The sequence below is a fragment of the Melospiza melodia genome, chromosome 9 (assembly GCF_035770615.1).
Source record: "Melospiza melodia melodia isolate bMelMel2 chromosome 9, bMelMel2.pri, whole genome shotgun sequence".
In the NCBI taxonomy this organism is placed as follows: Eukaryota; Metazoa; Chordata; class Aves; order Passeriformes; family Passerellidae; genus Melospiza; species Melospiza melodia.
In genome coordinates, this window is record NC_086202.1 from 34,043,500 (window position 1) to 34,059,632 (window position 16,133).

Below are 16,133 nucleotides of genomic sequence, written 5' to 3' on the forward strand. Positions count from 1 at the left end.
CGCCAATTTAGTGCATCTGAGGTTGCTTTTGAGAGGAAACCAAGGGGAATTTGTTGGGGTAGGTGGTTTAGGAGAGGTGGGTTGCAGACTGGTCTGGCCACGATGAGTCTTTTTCCCTTCCTTCAGAGGTGGAGGAGGAACAGGATCGGGAGCGGCTGGCCATGCCAACTCCCGCCTGCCCTCCTGGGGTCGGGGTGCTTCAAGGGGGTCAGGGACAGGATTGGGTAATCTCTGTTTCCCCTCCTTTCTGCTGTAGCCTGCAGTCTGCACTCTCTCTGCTCTGTGATGTTCTGTGGCTGTCTAGCTTGCTTTTCTCTTTGCAAGGTTACAAACTGTAATACCATCCAGAATATTGGATGTAGCTTTAGGCTGGACTTCTTATTCTTTTCCATACTGTATAATCTAAGTCCCACAGCATCCCAGAACTTTAGTGTAAGCATCTCAAACGTAATAGGGTTGGGAATTCTGTGAAAACCCATCTGTTGAGTTTTATAGCTGTTTCTTCTCAAACTTTACATCTTGAATTTCCAATTTATAGTTCAAATAAAAATAAAGATCCTGCTCAGCTACAGACAGCTTGTTCCCCATTCTAACTCACCCAACGATGGTTTTCAGAGAAGCTATCCTTCTTGGTCTGACTCCCCGGGTCTGGAAGCGCAGCGATGTCTCAGCCTTGGCTCAGCCAATTGCAGCTCTCTGAAGAGCTCTTTAGGACTTCGCAGCGCATTCTCCAGCCTGTCCTGGTTTCAGCACCTTCTCACTGGCCTGGGCTTCAATCTGTGACCCCCCTCTAATAGCCTCAGATCCTCCTTTATGTGGGTTTTTTCTGAGGTGCCACAAACACCCAGTTGGGGGCCTGCACACTCCAAAAATGCAAGACCAAGGGAAAAATGTCCTATTTTGATCGAGGGCTTATCAAAAATTCCCAAACTGTGTCTCTCAATATGAGAAATCACCAGTTCGGGTGCCAGGTGATATAGGGGTCTCCTCTACCCAGGTCTTATTAGCTCCTGGAGATCTATATCACACCCACGATAGCTCAGCTCCCTCACATGGCATAAAATCAACAGGATGGCTTCTGTGGCAGTGTCAGAAACAGAAAAGTTTTAATAAAAGGCAAAATAACAAAGCTCTTTACAGAGAAAAAACGAGCCAGGGACAAAAGGCTCTTGTTCCTGGTAAAACACGTCATAAAAGCAATTGGTTTCTTTTGTTCTCTTCATTTTTAGTAAAGTGCTTAGGTGGCACCTTTTGGCTTCTATCCAATTGGCTGTCCTTAAGTTTGAGGTGAAGTTCCCAAGGTCCTATGAGGTGTCTTTTTACCTAATTGAGGACCGAAACTTCTGGGCTTTTTTCCTTTCTAAGGAGACAAAAGATAACTTTGTCACTCCGTCAATAGGAGGCACATTCCTACAGCCATCAACAACTGTCTCTGTTGGACAAGACAATATTGAAAAAATTGTGACATTTACTTGGAAAGCACCATCATTTACAACTTGCTCTATCTTCTGATTCTCCTGAGGCTGACTGTGCTCTCTTTTCAGTGCACTTGTGCTGGAGTTGAGCCAGAGTGTTGGTTGAAGAAGGCTACTCCATTGTTTATTGGAAGTTCTGGTGATGAGCAAACTTTGGTCTCTCTGGGTTGCCCATGCAGCTGGCTCCTGGAGCTGCAGCTCGTACTTTTCCCTGTTAGACCATCCTTAAAGTTTATAACAGGGTCCTTCTGGTGGTGGTCAGGTCAGGAATCTGATCACTCTGTCTCCGGAACCAGGCTTCCCTCATGGGTGGAAGACCTGACAAAATTACAAAACTCTATAATTTGAAACAAAGGAAAATTTGGTGGTGGGGGTGGTGGGGGTTTTTTGGTTGGTTGGTTGGTTGATTTTTTTGTGGGGTTTTGTTGTTGGTTCTTTGTACAGGGTTGTTTTTAGGGTTTTGGTTTTTTTTGTTTGTTTGTTTGTTTGTTTGTTTTTTGCTTAGCTGCTGGCTTTAAAATAGATATCTGAGCAATTGTGGAGATAAGATTTAATGTAAACCATCTTAAAAAGACAGATACCACCAACCTTAAAAATCTGTCTTAATCAAAATCTGTTTTCAACGTCTGTTTGAAGGATTTTCTAAAATTGCAAAATAAACTGCATCAGGTATTTATGGATTCCCCACACAGCTAAATGTATTGTCACTACTGGAGAGCTTAATCCGTGCCACAGCTTTGGTGGTGCCTCATCTTTCTGCCTGGTGAGGCCGCCTAATTTATCATTGTGCCAGCGGAGCACTCTTCCTGCCCGGCTGGCGTGGCAGTGTCAGGGGAAGAGTCCCCTCTGTGGCTGTGATGCCTCAGAGGGGCTGCTGCTGTCTGCTCCCTCCTTGATGATTGGGAAAAGGTACCCAGAGTGGCTGCTGGCAAAGAACCCTGGGCATGGGGCTCAGGTCTGACAGCAGCCCACTATCAGCTCGCCAGTGCCGGGCTGTAGGACAGTCGTGTCTGATGTTGTTTGCACCAGAAGGGTGGATGAGTCTAGTCACAGCTCAGGGTTTACCTTGCCTTTGGCCTTTTCAGGCTCACCTGCACCTCTCAATCCCCAAAGGAGAAGCATTTACCCACTGTATTTTATGTGCATAAAATGCCATGTTTCTTTCAAATCAGGATCTTGAGGGCTGCCTTGTAACTTGCTATAACCATACTCTGAAAGCCTGACTTGAGGCCAGAATCTGGAGATCTTGTTTGTTGCCAGGCTTACAAGGGTTCCTCAGGGGTGAAGAGATAGACAAGAATCTTGACTCCATGATCAGAAGGCTGGATTTATTAATTTATGATATATATGTTACATTAAGACTATGCTAATAGGAATAGAGAGAAAAGTTCAGAAGCTGCTATGCTAAGAATAGAATAGGAATGAATCAACAAAGGAGCTCTCTCCGATTCTCTCAGAGAGAGCTTGGCCTGTGATTGGCCCTTAATTGTAAACATGCAACATGTGCCAATCCCAGGTGCACCTGTTGCATTTCACAGCAGCAGATAACCAGTGTTTACATTCTTTCTCTGGGGCCTCAGCTCCCCAGAAGAGGGAAAAATCCTAAAAAAAGGATTTTTCACAAAAGATGTCTGTGACACTTGTTAGGCACACTGTCATACTTGCCTCCCAGTCCAACTTGTTTTTAAACAGAAGAATGCTGTAAACCAGTAATTCTTTACAGTTTTCAAAGCTTAGACTGTATTGTTAGCTCCCTGTTGGAGGGCTTTTTTCAGTTCCCAATTTTATCAGGTTTTTGTGCTGAGTCTCTGTGTTCTTGTATCGGTTCAGGCAAGAACAGTCCCACTCATGTACTGCATTGCTTCCTTCATGTCCCTGCTTCACACTAGAATACAGAATTACTCAGAAAGCCAGGGGGTTTTTCAAGACCTGCCTGTTAATTATTTCTCCATAGAAACAAACATTTTTCTGTAGTTACTCACACAGGCTCTGCACACAGAGGCGGAAATGAAGGACTCAGGTACCTGTTGCTTTTGACACGTTGCCAGGATTTGAGGCTTCCATAGTTTGCATCTGTCACGATTCCTTTCATTCCCTCTGGAAATGACGGGAAGAGCTCAGAGATGTGAAGGTAGACTGTGTTTCAGATGAGTCTTGTACAGTGACTTTTTTGTTGTTTATTGTCCAGTTACTTATGTAATTCTAATTACTCTTGCTAAAACGTAAAATAAATGTTTTCTAAAGTTTGACATCAAGCTGACTCATGCTCTTTTGCCAGTCATTCCATATCTCAGTGATTGAAGACTTTTTTTCTTGGTGAAAAGTACTTTATTAAAAATAAAGGCTGTGTGCGTTTTTCATTTGTCACATCTTGAAACTTGAATTTGAGCTGGTAGAAGAAAAAATGTTGTTTTTATGGGATAAAATAGTTGTCTTTTTCATGTACTTTTTTCTCAGTAAAGGAATGTGGTCTGGTTGGTTTCAAAAAATGCATTGTCCTAAATGTACATTTATGTAGGAATCTGCCTCCCTCCTGGACAGAGAAAAGGCTCCAGAACTCATGGATGAAATGTTAGAATCTGTAGGTGTGAGTGTGAGGCATGAACCAGATTTCTTTTGCCAGACCCACCTGCTTACAAAGGTTTACAGGTGTGCAGCCAGGGTTGTTTAGGTTGGTGATTACCTCAGTCCCAGTCATCCATGTTTCCATGTGCAGAGAGAAATCACTGGAAGCGAGCTCAGAGTGAGAAGCAACCATGTGATGGTTCAGATACACTGGATGTCCTGTGCTCCACTGCCTTCAGGCTTGCCAGGCAGAGACAGCGGATGATCTCTGCAGAGGCTTGCAGGATTTAATCCTCTTTGTTGATTTCTTGCGGGTCATGCCATAAAAATATGCCTGAAATAATTGCTGGTTTCCAAACTGCCCTGGAGGGCCATGAGCAACTACAGTTCAAAGGAATGAGCCAATGTCTGTTGAAAATTACTCTGATTATCAGGTCCTGCACAGCAGGACTGGCTTGTAGTAGAAGGATCTTTAATACTGCGTCCAGAAATGTGGAGAAGGTACACGATATGAGAGTCTGACACTGAGAAGCTCAAGCTCTTGCGCCCTGCTGCAAGTAGTTTTAGTTTCTCTTGATGCCAGTGGGATTGTTTGGGTGCTGGTGCTGTAATTGTTACCCATTTAATTGTCCTAAGGAATGCTGAAGGACATCTTCCCTTAGTAATTCTGCATGGGATGGAGCTGGGTCTGAAACCTGGGCTAAACTTTCTTATACGAGTGAACTGCTTAAAGAGGGTGTACAAGGGGTGTCAATAACCAGAACAGTGCTGGGATGGTGTGGGGGGCAGGGGCTTTGTGCTTGGTATATTGTGTTGTGGTCCAGAAACTTCCTCTATGAATTCACTTCCTTTATATTGCCTAGATCTTAGATTTACTAGGGCTGAGGCTAGAGAATAAAATGTACCCCATTAAATTCTCTGGTTTGGTCAGTGCAAACTGCAGAGCTGTAAATTATATACAATCATTAATTATTAAAAATTCAGACGTGAAATGTGAGCTTACATCTTTGCAATTATCTAGTAAGGTACAAGAAAATAAGTTTAATTAAACAAATGTATCTTGGAAACATAAAATAACAATTCCAGGTTGGTACTAATTTCAGAATGTGTTTGAAGTACATTGCAGTAGAAGGACATTTGACTACCCTACAGAAATCATCAACTTGTATAAAACAAACCTCAGACCATTCCCTTTGTGCTGTTCTGATCAGCAAGCTAAGCTGTTTTTCCCAAGATGAAGATATCTCTAGCAGATGTCCAAGCAGAGAAGTATGTTCCAATGTTGTGTGATGTGTGGAGTGTGCACTTGAGAGACCACTTCGTGGAATCTGGAAGTGGTAGGAAAGTGCCTTAATTTTAATACTGTAACTTGAAGCTGATTTGTTCTGGGGTGCTGAGAGCTGGTCAGAAGGAGCATTGCCTGACAAAAGAACAATCACTTGCTCTCTACAGAAGACTTGGGATTTCTGTGGCATGATTTGACCAGAGTCAAGACAAAAAAGCTTATTCTGCATGCACTGAGCTCTCTTCTTGAGCTGAAGGGCTTGAAGTTGTGGCTTTCAACTTGGGAAGGAGAGAAAAGGGATGTTTAAATAATCAAGTCACCAATTCTGGGTATATTTGTGAAGTCTCACAAATTACAAGGCTTGTAAAAAAACCCAATCAAATCAAGCCTTGTAGTGCTATACAGCAAATTCTTATGTGCACAGTTCTGGACAGGCTTTCCTGCTCGAACAGAAAAGCTTAGAAATCAAGGTTTTATGAAAACCGATTAAAAATAATGATGTGACTATAGTACAACTTTCTGCAGGAACAATTTCCAGTGCTTAATCAGAAACCTTAATTACAGTCTTGCAGTTTCCTTTTTGTTTCTTCTCCATGGTCTCCATTAGTCTTTCCCAGAATTGCACAGGTTAGTGGATCCTGTGCTGGCAAAGCCCTCAGCATCCCACTGTGGTGACTGAGAGGGTGGCACTGGTGGGACTGGTCCTCAGCTGTGTCAGACCACCAGTGTGTGCAGGAGAAATTCAAGCCAGTCCATAAGCTTAACAGTATTCCCCTGCCTTAAATGGCAAAAAGTCTGCACATTTCTTAACTTCAATAAGTTTCAAGAAAACAAACATTTGATTGCCAAAAAAAGTGCTTTTTAATTTTTATAGAGTAGGCAATTTTTAATAGAGAAGCTGTTCCAAGTATCAGACACTGGTTCTCTACTTGCAAGTCAGGATTTCTGTGCAGTGGCTTGGCATGTAATATATGAGATTAACTCCATCTAACCTGGATGTCATCTTTTCAAAATGTGCAATAATTATATTCAGCAGAAACTGAGCAAGGATGTCTGCAACTGGAGCCGTAGAAAATAGTCTACATCATTTATCATCTTGGTCTCCAAACAAGAAGCAGAAAAGTTCTCAAGAATCTTTAAAAGAATACTTTCAAACTAAAATTCCTTTCATATAATCTTAGAGTGCTGCTTTTTTTCTTCAACAGAAGTGTCAACATGTGGAACTCCAAGTTGTATGAAAATAGCTGCCTATAGCTGAGAAGCTTGATGGTTTCTTAGGCAACTTCACAACTATTTCTTTTGTTAAAACTGTTTCTTTGGAATATTTGCCTGTCGTAAAGATTGTACGACACCTCTGCAGTTCAAAACAGAAGACAATTTTTTCCCCACAATTTGGTGTACTTTAGCTCTGGACATTGTTACATTAATTTGCAAATACATTATATTGTTAGTCTATTGTCAATGAAGAAACAGTTCTCTTGGCCTGAAAAAAGTATGTTTTGGAATTTTTTGTTTATGGGCCATAAAGTTGAAATAGTATGTTTTCTACTTTATGCAGAGAGAAAGTTTTATAAGGGTATTTGTTAATGTCCTGTTAATAAGAATTTGATCAGCACATATTTTTTTGGAAACTTTGTATGCACATGCACATCTGTTCCTAAATATAGAACAAATGGGAGTTTAAAAGCCCTGGGCTTATAGGTTTGATCCACTATTAGTCTTATTATTAGTCTATATTAACTATATTCTCTTAGTCTGTACTATTCAGTGTGTATTGCTTGAGAAGAAATTACATGGTTCATCCCTTTCTGTCCATGAATACTCTGCATGGCCAATGAACAAGTTCTGACATTTTAAAATTTGAGATGCATTTTTTCCCATCTCTGCATGTAAACATCTGATATGCAGATGACGTTTAGAAAAAGGTTATGTGCATAAGGCTAGACTAAAGAGCAAAATAGCTAATAGGTTGTTGAGTGGTAATTTTTCAGATAATGTTGTAAAACCAGTGATTTTGTGTACTCCTTAGATATGAGTGCTGTAGGCTTCTAAACTGTCTCAACTAAAAGATCAGTATTTTGATATTGTTCATATTTGCTTAATTTCTTCGTGTACTTTCCATCACTTTGCTTTTTGAAGAGGCAGAAGACAAATCTCTCAGCTATATCCTTCTAATATGTGTTACTTCAAATGTAGGCTTAATAATCTAGTTTCAGTAAATGTCTTTTTAACCATTTAACACTTTTCTATGGCTTTAAACCATATTTCAGTTACAAAATCAAGTTGTTATTTTTCAGTAAAAAATAAATGGAATGCACATCCTGCCTTGTAAGTAACGAGATTGGGAAGGGAAGGAAATGTCCAGAGCAATAAAATCTGTTCCTCATTAGGACCATTATCTGCCTTAATGTAATCATGTTCAAGTCCAAACATCCCTTAATCAATGCAGTCTGGACAGATAACACAACAACTCCTCAGAAGGTACAGATAACACCAGTGTCAGTAGTCTGACTTGGACAGAGGCTTAAATATGCGCCCAGAAAGCAATGAAACCAAGAGATAAGAGACAGCTCTGAACCATGTCTCTGACGACACAAGTCACATACTTCAAGTAGTAATTTTTTGATAGTTGAGTGTACTTTTTTCATCAATAAAGGCAGTATGACCAGAATGAAAAATACTTGCTGCAAGGGCAAAGCTGAAATCTCTTTTGGAGAGAGGTAGTGGAGCAATCTTTAGGTGTTTCTCAGTAGCCTTGTTTAAAAGCCAACATTTTGAACACTCCAGCAAATGAAAAGTCAATGTTTGTATTTTTTTTTTCTTTTCTTTTCCTCCTTCCTCCAAATTTTCATATTTATTAACGTGGTTTTCCCAGGGACCCAGGCTTCTGGCCAACTAGTTTGTTGTCTGTTCTGAAGGAGTTCTCTTAACAACACTGAGGAATCAGGAGGCTAGGATTTAAATGCTTTTGTATTTTAAAGTGTATAAATGAAAGAAGGCCCAGGAGTGTTGGTGTGACCAACAAATGGCTCTTAACTTTGGGACTGCCCACCTGACTTACACCCCATGATTATGTGACCCATGAGGAGAATGGGGAAGCTTGCCTAGTGTATGAGTGACAGGAGATTCTGCAGTGTTTGGGCTTAGGTGTTGATTTGTTTTGTTTTTGTTTGGTTTTTTAAGTCAGAAATTGGGCCAAATGCACTCAAGGGAGCAAGAAGGGTTCTGTTAATGCAGGGGATCTCATTCATGTGCAGCTCTGAGGGTAATGGCTTGCAAGGGGAACCTTTAAAGGATAGAACAGATCCCTGAGAAAACTGCAGGTGTTCAGGAAAGGATCTCGTTAACACTGCCCCAAAATTAAAAAGTTTAATTGGAAGAACTAGAAGTAAATGATGCAGGAGAGAGGTTAAAATGGGAGAGTCTCTTCTAGTTAGCAGAACCACCAGCTGTTGATTTGGGAATCCTTCCTGCCAACTCTCTAAGAGGAAGCACAGGACACCTGTCCTTGTACTGCTCCTGTCGGATGTGTTGAAAAGCCCTGAAGCCCTTATTCCTGCTTCTTGTGGTGGAGTTTGGAGAATTTAAATAGTGCATGTGAGGTTAAGGTTGTTGAAACAGATGTTGCCTTGTGTGCCCAGCTCTCTTAACGCTAGTCTTGCGAATTTCTATCCTGTGGAATAGGACTAGTGCCTAGGTCAGCATTTCTAATTGAGTCAAGGGGTTGAGCTAGCAAATGCAGATAAGATAGTGAATACTATATATATATTTTAATTAAGAGCTTAAATGAATTAAGGGGTTAAGTTAGAAATACAGTTAGTAAAGATCATATACCATGATTAGAGCTTACCAAGAAACTAATTGATACCAAGTGGGATAACTGAAACAAGGTTGGGAATGACAGGTGATATATGGAGTATTGTAAGAATGCAGGAACCATAAATAGCACGGACTTCTAAGAATGAAAGGAGGTTTGGACTGTGACCAGCAGGCCAAGAAGCCCTGCCAACCTGACATGGTTGAAGAGTTTACCATGAGGAAGGTGTCTTACTTCCTCTTCAGAAGCCCACCAACCCAATTAAAGAGGACAATTACACAGATGTAAGGCACATTCATTTATGTTATTATATTTATTATTATTATGAGTTGAGAGCTAATGTTTATGTAACAGGTGCTGTACAAACCATCCTGAAAACCATCTGAATATGTAAAACATTTTTGGATAAACAGAGAGCAGGAGATTGTAACTTTTTTTACACGTCTTTGGGAGGTTACTCTCTGTCGAAGGAAGGAGACCAGGACACCAGATAGTTCATCACAGGTCCAGTTTATTGAAGAAAGCATCAAACACTTATACAGCAAATAATAAGCTTATGAATATTCTGTAAGCCAAGCAATTTATTGGTTAAACTATACCATTAACTCACCCTCATTCCTTTGGGCCTACGTTCTCTACTTCTCACGTCTTGCTGTCTATTTCTTTATCATACTCCACTAGGCCCAAGGACGCGTTATCTTTGCAGGTGCAAGATTTGGAATTAACCACGGTCTTGTACTTCTAGTCAGCTACATTCCCAACAGACACCCTGCCTGCAAAAAGGCCTCTGCCCTAGTTAGGACATCTTTACCAAATTAATTCAGCTGTGTCCTCTCTCCTCAAGCCACTCTTTGACAAAACTCTCCACAACTCTCCATGTGTCCAGCACTGTAATAAATACACCCTCTTTTCAACTCTTATTAGTTGAAGAGTTGTCTGTCCATGCTTCATAATCATAGTAATGAGACTGGTCACATACAAAATCCTGCAGGGTTACAAGCAAAACCCTGGATATATTGCATCTGAAATGGTGGTGAGACTGCCTTCTGCAGTTATTTATTCTTGGTTTTCCCTGCCTCATCAAGGCAGAAAATGGCTATAGAGTAGTTATTACTTCAGCTTTTCCCTTTCTTCTTGTTATCCCTTGTTACATCTCTAGATCAGTGGGATTGGTTAAGAGGCTGTTGTTTTGTATAGGATATGGGTGTTCTCTGTGATCCCCATTACTTTAGTTTTTCCTCCTTGAGCATTCTAGAGGAGTAACACTTTGAAGCATAATTTTTAGTTAGAATAAAAGAAGAGTTTTAATTTCTTGAATAGAATGAACAGTTTCTTCCACGTCCTAATAGACCCAAGGCAATGAATGAATGTTTTCTCCTTTTACAGATGGAAAATATAGAAGCTCCTGTGCAATAAATATATTTACCATTTGTACAAGACTTGTCTCTTGTCCTAACACCAGTGGTGAAAAAAATAAAAAGAACATTTTGACTGACTTATTTTATTCTTTATCTTGATAATAATTCTACTGGAATGAAGATTTTGTATGAGAATGTTGCAAGAGAGGTCTGTCATTTCCCTCTACTGATTTTTTCTGTCTTTTCTCTGAATCCCCTACCCCCCACCCCAAGAAATTACTAATGTAATCCCTGACAACCCTGCTTGTTTTTCATCTTTAAACTAGAGAAAGCATTGAGCAGGGCCAAGGCAATGGCTGTGGAAGAAAGATACTTAACTGCACCCCCTGATAATTGAATGATCTCTCAGTGTGGTTGTTGCTGTGCGGGTTTAATGCCCGCCTTGTGAGAAATCATTCCTGCCTGGTTCTTCCTTGAGCTTTTACCCGAGTAGGATTGGAGGGCTTGGTCCTTTGGATCCTTTTGCTTTTCTGTGCCTGACATGTTTTGTTTAGGGTAGGAAAGAAACTGGCTTCACGAAGTAGGAGTTGCACTGTGAATTTCAATAGCTTATCTTCTGGCATTTTCTAGCTGCAAAAGGATGATAAAAACATTGCCTCAAGAATTCTTCACCACTGACTCCTGTGGGGGTCTTCAGGAAGAAGCTCAGGCTTTTCAGCCTTCTTTCCTTAAGGAAAGAGGGTTGACTTGGCTAAATTTAAAGGTACAGTACCACTAAGTGAGCAAGGGCAAAGAGATTAATGTGGTCTTTTTCTTATTACCTTTTCCAACTGCTGTTAACCAGAGGCATGTAGGTAGTACATTGTATTTTATGACTCTACTGAAGAGCAGAGGGGTGATGTTTAATTAAGCCTTTGTGATTATAGGCACTGCCCTCAAGCACAAACAAAGCTGCAGCTGTTTGGGATGATGTGGGTTGTGTGATCTCTGCTGCACAGACCATACTCGCTGCCAGAGGAGAATGAAGGGGAGAAAATAAATCACTGCCAGAGCATGATGCACCTTGCATGGACCTGGAGAGGAAAGCAGTTCACTTCCACAGCTCTCATTCTAGTGCTTTGTAACATCCAGGTTTGGAAGAATGCGCACAGGAAGTTGAGATGTAGCCACTGAACCAAGCTCTTGGGGTTTTTTGCTTTTTTAGATGTCGGTTTTTATCTTCACCTTCTTTGTCTTCTTCTTCTGTTGTAATTGCTTTTTCATGTAGTATGCTAAGTTGTTAAGGAAGCAACCTACTTGTTCGATGCATTCCAGAAAAGCATTTAATTGTGATTAAGCCCTAACTTTAAAGGGTGATCAGTGTGAGCATGGATTGGATAGCCTAAGATGTCAATGGATTTTGAGAGCTTAGGATGAGAGGAAGTAAGTTGGAACAGATCAAGGGCATCTTGTAACAGAGAGGAAACAGACTTGACGAAGGAATTTCAAGTACCAACTCAGTAGAAATATTAAGGAAACATTATAGCAAATGGAATTTGTTAAGAAGTTGCTAAAGAAAGTAGAATTAATGGGGTAAGCTGAAATAGCTATCATAGTGATACCGGTATGAAGGCATTGATTTATTTCCATATAACAATCTCTTTATAAGCTGTAATTTTGTCTTTATTTAAAATAAATATTTTCTGTTACTATATAAAGATAAGATGTACTTGACAAGTTGGAAAAGAAAATGGTCTTGATGAAGTTCTCCAACTTCTCATTCTATCTACAAAATTGAAAAGGCAATACTATTACTAGTACACCCCAGTAAAAATAAATCTGGTAGGTAAGTTGGAGCAAGGCTAGGGGTTCAATTCTTGGTTAATGTGTATGGCTAAGAACTGGGACTTTGGTGTTTCTGTGGTTTTATTTACTTCACTGTAAGATTGGTATACTTGCTTAGTTTCTCTGTGCCTTTGTTTACCCTTTACTTAATGAAGGGAAGATTCATGCTGTAAAAAAAATAAAAAAATAAAACAAAACCAAACAGAAAAAAGATTATGGAATTCAGAAGTGTCTTAGCTTTTGATGGTTTTGTGCCACAAAGGTCTGTGTTAGCTTAAAGGTATACTTTCAAACTATTTTCTCTTAGGAAAATTGCTTTAATACCTTTAAAGATTCCTAAAACCATAACATTAGAAATTCAAGGACTTATGATCTTTCAGGATTGCCTACTTTCATTTTAAGTATGCAAGGAAGCAGTTTTAGATTTATGTGCATTAGCTAAAAAATAGTGCTCCAGAGATCAGCATTATCTTGGTGCTTTATCACAGAGGTAGTTTACTCTGTGAAAGTCACTCCTGCCTCTGTTTTCCCTGTGTTATATGGGATCATTTGTCTTTGGGGTCATGCTGTCCTCAAACCTTCTGCCCTAGTGAGAGACACTCTAATATTCCAGGGACAGAAAATGGAAAGACTGATGCAGGTAATGCCATGAGTTAAGGTTTGGTTCCCACTTCCCATAAATATTCAACCAGCTGAGACAGTAACTTCATGTCAGAGACTTCTATGGAGATCTGCTGAGGTGTGCTTGATTGAATTTCACTCAGGTTTGGAATAACAGCAGCTGAACACAGATTGACTGAGGACTTAGCAATGCATCTGGAAACAGCAAGACAGACTAGGAGTCAGATCAAGACCTGAACTGATCAAAAAATATCCTTTCACATTCTCAACTCGCTGTCTTGCCCAGAGTGTTGGTTATAGTGGAGGGATCATCAAAACATATGGCAATATTTCTTCGAAGTGTTTATTGGCTTTGGTGCTTTCCAATTATTTTTTTTAAAAAAAAGCAATGAGCATTCCCCCATATATGTGCAAAGAAGATTGTCTTCTCTTCTTTTCTTATTTGGCAAGACACTGAGGAACTGTGAAGATGGCATTTCTGAGGACAGCATAACACAAGAAATTTTTTCCCAAAAATATTATTTTTTTCTAGCTAGTAATAGGAAATGAAATTTTGAGAGGTAACTGGAAAAAAAAAACAACAAGCGAAACATTAAGAGGAAAGTTTATATTTCCTTGCTGATTCCTGACTTTCACAGTCAGAAAGCAAGGGAAAAGAAACATAGTTGGTCTGGGATGACCTAGGAAAATGGATGCAAGGAATAAAGCTTTCGTGTGTGTGTTTTTCCCACATTATCAAAAAGTGAAGTATGTTTTGGAAATCTCCTATGAAGAAGCACCTGGCAAATGCTTTAAAATTAACAAAGCAAAATTTATTTCCACATGCTCCCACAGCTTAGAAAACAACTGAGAATATGCTAAGCCTGTAATTGTTTGTGTCTGAATAGGAAAGCCTCTGTCATTTTAGTAGGGCTTCTTTTAATTTTATATATTACTGCACTCAGATCCTGTCTTTTATTATAGTAAAGCATTAAAACATGACTGGTAACTATGCTTTAGCAGTAAACCTTCTCATAACCCAAAAAGTAAGACATTTTTATAGTGTTTTTCATCATTCCTTATTAATACTATAAATGAAGACTATAAATTTCTTTCTTCTACAATATATGTAATAAAATACTTAATGGATTGTGAATGGCATAAAACTTGGCATTAAGTACTGCAATTTATATTTAAATGCATCTCAGGCATAAAAAAATGCTCTACAAACAGAAAAGTATCTGAATTCAAAATACATATAGCCACTCATTTAGATGTAGCATTTTGGATGTTGAAATCATTAGACAGTAATTTATTTCTGCAGAAACAGGCATTTGCTGTATTTTGAAGGGAGATCCTGCACTGCCCTGAGTAAACACTTATAAGTAGAGAAGGATTTTACAAAAACTAGACTATTGTATGTATTCCTAGTGGAATTTTGGTAACCTATAAACAGAATCCATAATTTCAAAAGCACTGAACTGGCATAGCTGCTGCAAGCTAAACAATAATCATGGAGAACTTCTTCTAGGAGAAACCAGAGGAATCAGAGGAAGAGCAAACAGTTTCACAAACCTTAGTGAGGGCTAGGGACCAGTATGTTAAACTGCTCATTCAGCCAAGAAGTGAGAGCTGAAGGATCTTCTGGACAAACATGGATGAAAGTGGCCTTATGCTTTGTTTGCTAAATGCAGAGGAATTAAACAGGACTTGGAAAAAGGCCACTTAGTGAGTCCATTCCAGATCACTCCCATCAGGATTTTCAAGTGAAATCAGACTAAGTATTTGCATGGGTACAGATCCAAGCACTTACTGTAAGGGAGATTAGTAGCCATACCTGCAGCCATACCACCCATGCAGAATATCAGCAGCACAGCTCAGGCATGAACAAACCAAATCTTTTACTTGCCCTCCTGCCCTCACTCTCTGCTGCCTCCCCATGCCAGCTATGGGCTGGGGCAGTATCCTACTACCTCTTCTGCAAAAGCTAAGCAGCAGTGCTTGTAAATCAGTGTTAGTTTGGAGTGACAATCAGAAACTAAATGGGCTCTTCTACTGGCTATTTCTGTACCACTGAGATATACCATCCTGCAGAGTGTGGGTGCAGTATGCAGAGATAGGGTGTGAGCTCTTGGGCACCTGGAAAATCTATTTTGTGAGATAGGAGGTTTCCTCCCGTCTTGGTTTGAAAAGACAGGTGTCTGCTAAGGAATGCAGGGGCCTCCCTTGAAATAGAGAACATAAAACCCCTCCCTCCGAATTGTTATAATTTTGAAATTAAGGCACTCTCGGGCAAAGATATATGAATAACAGTTCTTTGTTACGTTACTCATGAGGGGGTTGAGGGACAAGGAGACAACGGCAACTCACCTCCAGACGATCATGTAGCAACAGAGGAGTTTATTCTGTAGGCTACCCCTTATAAAGACTTTTGAAAGACCTGATCTGGATATTCTAATTGGTCTGAACTCCATGCCCCCTCGGATCTGGCTAGTGAAATGCTGGCATCTTTATACGAGATCTGATTTGGAGATGCCCCTGTCAGTCAATCTTGGGGCTTGATAGCTAGTTATCTGGTGACAGTTCTTTGCTAGGAAAATTAAGAGTACAAAAGCAATAGTACAAAAAAACAACTGACAGAGTCAGAATACGACCTGACACCCTGTGGGTCATGGTGTTGGTAGCATTCTGATTAAATGGTGGCTGCAGTCCTCCTGCAGTGACAGGTGTGATTCTATCGAAGCAGTGGTCCTGTAGAAGGGTGTAGTTTTCTTCTGAAGGTCCAGTGGTGGTGTAGATGGGTCTGGTCTTCCTCTGGGAATCCAGTGGGAAAAGGCTGCCTGTGGTGTTCCAAATCTCTGATTATATCCAGGTAGGAATGCTTGGCTCCTCCCCCTGGGTGGAGCTTCTCCCAATGGAATGATGTAATTTTGTCAGCCATGCAGGAACACTCACTGGTCCATTAGCAGAAGATATTTCCTGGAGGGAGGATTGGTTGAGGAAGAGATAAAGAAAACTGGCCAATTAACAGAAGATAACTGTCCCACCTCTATCAGATGGCAATAGAATACACACCCCCAGCCACATCCTGCATTTCCAGCCTAAGGCACCTCCCTTGTCCAACTTGTTTTCTCAAATACTACATTTACCAGCATCAGCAGTGTAAAAGAACACATGGAAACTATTGGGTGATTCCCTAGAGTTAAAGA